This window comes from Marmota marmota, unplaced genomic scaffold, assembly GCF_001458135.2.
Source record: "Marmota marmota marmota unplaced genomic scaffold, marMar, whole genome shotgun sequence".
NCBI classification, from domain to species: domain Eukaryota; kingdom Metazoa; phylum Chordata; class Mammalia; order Rodentia; family Sciuridae; genus Marmota; species Marmota marmota.
Window position 1 is genome coordinate 382,293 of NW_026000110.1, and position 5,389 is coordinate 387,681.

Genomic DNA, 5,389 nt, shown 5'->3' on the forward strand with positions numbered 1-5,389 from the left:
GCCCCGGACATCAGCATGAAAGAATCAGCAGGCTCCCCCCAGTCCTGGCCCACCAGGAAGGCGCCAGTGTTTACTGCAGGAAGGACTGAGCCGAGAGACCCCTCCCTGGGTCCTGCATGACCACCCCTCTGTCCTCCTTGGGGTGGACACAGGACCCTCTGCCTCTCTCGGAGGCCCGGGAGAGGCCCTGGGTCTGGCAGGGGCCCTGGAGGGCGGGGGCTGCGGGTGCTGGGGATACCGAGGCTCTGACCCATTCTTCTGGGTGAGACATCAGAGGAGCCGAGGCCACCTCCCCGCGCGCCCGGCTGCGTCCGGAGGCCACCTCCCCGCGCGCGCGCTGCTGCGTCCTCCGTTTCTCGCGGAGGCCGGGGCTCCCAAGCCGGTGCCTCCCGCCTGGTGAGGCCTCATTATCTCGGTGGCAGCGGGAGCGCGCGGCCCCGGCATAATCAAAGCCTGGGGCAGCGGATTAATTGTCCTCTTCCGCGTCGCGATGAAATTTTAAAAAGCTCCACGCAGCAGACAAAGGCGGGCAGCTGGGGGGGGGGCGCGGACATGTGCTGCGACATCTGTTGACGGACGTTTCAATCGGAACCTCGAGGAGCAGGAGCGCGGGGCGGCGGGGACCGTCCCCCGCCAGCGCCACCAGGTCGCGCCGCTGCGCCCGGAGCGGAGAGGAGGACCCGCCTCTCCTAGTGGCCCACACGCCCGAGTTACTGGGGGACTCCCCAGAGGACCGCGGGGACAGGAGCGGGACCTGGGCGTGCAACACGTGGCTCGCGGGCAGCGGGACCCACCTGTTACCTGCGAGGACGGGCCACGGGCCTCTGGGCCCCTCCTGCTGCCCCGACGGGTGACCAGACCCCAGCGGTTTGCAGAGGGGACCCTGGACATCTGGAGTGACCCGTGCAGACAAGCGGGTTCCTGGATGGCTCTTCCCAGGGGCAAAAGTGGGATGTGATGTCCCCGAGACAGAGCGGGTGGACTTCGGGTTGCAATGTCCACCAGCGTCCATGCACTGCCCGATGGACACCGTGGGTGGTTGCAGATGCAAATTAGCTTTGAACCCTCTGAGCAACACGGGGGACCCCGTGAGACCCCCGACCCAGAAAGATGGCTTCGAAGGACCATGTGGACGTCCAGGTGGAATGCATCCAAACCGGGCCGCCCCTAGCGCGGCATCCTCTGGAAAGGTCACTCGAAGCCACGCTGCCCGTGTCCCCATCCCAACACGCGCAGCAGTGACCCAAGGGCAGAATCGTCGCGTGGCCCATGTGTCTCCGTAGGGCCGGGCAGTGGCCACCCAGAGGGTCCTGTCCCTAAGGGGCAGCTGTGAATGAAAACAGGGTGCCCAGTGCCCACCTATACCTGAGGATCGCTGGAGGGTCAAGATCTCAGGTCAGGTCAGCTCGGCGTGCCCTACTGCCTGGCTCACCCAGTGGACAGGGCGCCAGCCATCGACGGGGGTGACCCAGCCAGAAATCAGACGGGATGTGACTTTGCAGGCTGGACCCCAAAGAGGTTCAGCCAAGTGGACACAGCCGCCCTGGGCAGTCCCAGAAGGGCACCCAGTGCACCCAACGGGGACGAGGAACCAAGTCCCAGAGCTAAACTGAAATGGACCCACTGGACACATCTCCCCAGACGGTGGGTGGCCAGTGTCCCCATTTGGAAGCCCCTGAAATGCCACCCAATTTATGTCCCCATTTGACCTTGAGCAGGGTTTTCAATTTCTTCTCCCGGGGAGTCCATGCGTGCCCCCCGCAGTGGACAACGGTCATCCCGGCAGCTCGGGAGGCTGAGGCAGGAGGATGGCAAGTTGGAGGCCAGCCTCGGCAAGACCCTGTCACTGTATCGGACATAGAAAGGGCTCGGGATGTGGCTCCGGGGTTAAGTGTCCCCCGGGGTCATGATCCCTGGTAGGAAAAAGAAGGTTTATTCACATTTAAAAGCCAAGAGTCAGGACCCTCTTCCAAGGGTGGTGGCATGGCCTTGTGTGGTCACTTGCCCAGGGGACCCCGGCTGGGCTGGGAGAACTCGTGGTGAGGAAGCCGGTTCCTCTCTGCAGGCAGCCCCCGGCAGGTCAGAGGCGGGATCCGCGTTCCCCTCATGCCCTCTGCTGGGAACTTCCGTAGCTTCAGCCCTGGGCTGTGGCGTCCCCAGCACCTGGGGACCTGGGCTGCAGGCGGGCAGTTCTGTCTGGAGGGCCCAAGGGTTCCAGGTGGAGTCCCATCAGGAGCCGGGAATCCCAGCAGCTCAGGAGGCTGAGGCAGGAGGATGGCAAGTTGGAGGCCAGCCTCGGCAAGACCCTGTCACTGTATCGGACATAGAAAGGGCTCGGGATGTGGCTCCGGGGTTAAGTGTCCCCCGGGGTCATGATCCCTGGTAGGAAAAAGAAGGTTTATTCACATTTAAAAGCCAAGAGTCAGGACCCTCTTCCAAGGGTGGTGGCATGGCCTTGTGTGGTCACTTGCCCAGGGGACCCCGGCTGGGCTGGGAGAACTCGTGGTGAGGAAGCCGGTTCCTCTCTGCAGGCAGCCCCCGGCAGGTCAGAGGCGGGATCCGCGTTCCCCTCATGCCCTCTGCTGGGAACTTCCGTAGCTTCAGCCCTGGGCTGTGGCGTCCCCAGCACCTGGGGACCTGGGCTGCAGGCGGGCAGTTCTGTCTGGAGGGCCCAAGGGTTCCAGGTGGAGTCCCATCAGGAGCCGGGAATCCCAGCAGCTCAGGAGGCTGAGGCAGGAGGATGGCAAGGTGGAGGCCAGCCTCAGAAACTCAGGGAGACCCTGACTCTCCATAAAGACTCCAAAGGGCTGCGGGTGCAGCTCCGTGGGGAAGCGCCCCTGGACTCCATCCCAAAACTTTCCCCACGGGGGACCGGGACGGGGACATCTCTGGGGCCTTATTCTTGCCACCACCACTGTGGGCAGCCCCCTGCTCCCGTCCAGCAGCTCCTCCCTCGGCCGGGACATTGGCAGCTGCTGGACTCACTCCGCCTGGCCCAGAAATCCCCCGGCTCCTGACCCCCGTCATTTTTATGAGCGTCCCTCCATTGGTGGCTCGGGGACGGGCGCGTCCCTGCAGCTTGGGGATGTCACACACGACCCTGGGCGTTTTAAAAGGTGATAAAAAGTCTCCGTGGCCGCTGGCCGGGCTCCCTCCTGACCGGAGACGGGCTTCTCCTGGCTCAGGGTTTGTTGAAGCCTCGGGAAGTCGATGGGAGAGAAGGGATGATTGACAGGTAGATAGATGATTGACAGGTGACAGCTGGGTGGACAGATGATGGACAGAGACTCGGTCCTGCAGGTCTCCTCGGCACTGGGGGCCTCTGGGGCTGGGGCTCTCTGGGGTGGGCTGTGCTGTGCGCTGCAGGAGGTGGAGCAGCCTCTCTGGGCCCCACACACCAGGTGCATGAGCAGCCCCACCCCGTGGAACAGCGAACACTGCACACACCGTCAGGTGTCCTGGGGGCTGCAGAACAGCCCACTCGGCACTTCCCACGGCAGAGCCTTCTCCGGGGGACGAGTGAGCTGAGACCCCAGCCCCCCGGGATCTGTCTGAGACCTTCAGCGGGGGGTGGGGGACACTCGCAGCCTGGATCCCCCGCAGCCTGAGGACCTGAGGGACACTCAAAGCCAGGTCCTCTCGGTGCTTCTAAGTTAAAAATCGCGTCTTTGCTCCAAGATGTCAGAGCGAGGCCCCCCGACGGCGCACGCCCCCCACCCTGCTCCCCTGGCCCCCTGTGGGGCTCACTCCTGGCTCCCTGCGAGTCCCCGGCTTGCAGGCCTCTGGCCCCGGCTGCTGGGCGGCTGCAGCGGTGGAGTCCGGCCTCACGGAAGAAAGCCTCCCTTTGAGGACCTCCACAACCCGCTGGTGTTCCCTGGGAACACTTCCTCTCTGTGTTTTTCTTCCCCAAACAATAAACTCTTCAGCCGAGGCCGCTCCGGTTGTCACCCCGGCGGCCAAGTCATTAATTATGAAAGTCCCCTCCCGGCAGCCGAGTGCGCACACCTGCAACACTGCAGCCTTGTGAGGAGGCCGCAGGAGCTGGGGGCCCTGAAGGGCGACTGCGGCTGGAGGAGCCGGAGGAGGCCGGGCCGGGAGGGAGGCCACTCCTCTCTGGGCTCTGTCCACACCCCGGGGCCAGGGAGCTGGGGCTCTGGGACAGGACTGTGCGATAAGGAAGGCTGAACCTCCCTCGCGGAGGCCCATCCTTGAGTCTTCCTGCTCACAGAGCTGCCCATTATCACGGCCAGGGGGAGAAGTCCGGCCTCCTATGGGTCCTGCAGCCTCCACAGCAGCAGGAGCTCATCTGCCCTGTCACAGTTGCCCGGTGAGCACACAGGGAAAATGGATGCAGAGGAATCTCGCACGGACCCCCATGGGCCCGTATTGAATCTGTCCAGGGAGCCCCAACTCGAATTCACGCTTCAAAGATTCGGGTAGATGAGATGGTCCATGGTTTAGATGTGACGTGTCCCCGTAAAGCTCACGTGGGAGACCACACAGGAAGGTTCAGAGGTGGAAGGATTGGGTTGTGAGAGGTGTAGACTGATAGTGGATTAATCCACTTGGATGGACTCACTGGGTGGTGACTGCAGCAGGTGGGTGTGGCTGGAGGAGGGGGTCCCTGGGCTGTGCCTTTGGGGTCTCTGTCCTGTCCCTGGTGAGCAGAGCTCTCTCTGCTCCCTGGGGCCCTGTCCTGAGCTGCTCTCCTCCTCCAGGCCCTGCCGCCATCTTGTTCTGCTCCCCTTGGGTCTTTTGAGAAACCAGAGTGAAGAATGGTCTTGATCCCCCGTCTCTTCTCCTCGCCAGGCCCCAGGATTACCCGTCCTCTGAAATGGGAGGCAGTGCCCTGTCCACACCACCTGGGGACATGACCAGACAGAGCATGTGACATCCCTCTCCTGATCCACAGCAGGGGACACCAAACAGCTCCTAGCGGAACAAGGAGGGCACGCGTTTCACAGGGCACTGGGCCACGCTCGGTGGCACAGGTGTGTCTCTGGTCCTAAGGAGCAAATTGTAGGGACCCGAGGAGGCGCACGGAGCAATGTCACTAGTGTCCCCCAGATGCTCACAGACACACGGGGCTTGGGAAGAAACCCAGTGAGAGGTGGTTCTCCATGTGGCCCTAGTCAGATTGTTGTCACTGACACAAAACGCCTGAGAAAATCCTCCTGACGGAGGAAAAGGTGGTGGAGGCTCACGTTGGCAGAAGTTTCAGTCCCTTGTCTCTTGGCTCGGTCACTGTGGGCTTAGGGTGACGCCGAAAAACAAGGTGGGAGGAGGAGGAGGAGGAGGAGGAGGAGGAGGAGGAGGAGGAGGAGAGATGGAGGAGGAGGAGGAGGAGAGTGGAGGAGGAGGAGGAGGAGGAGAGAGGAGGAGAGATGGA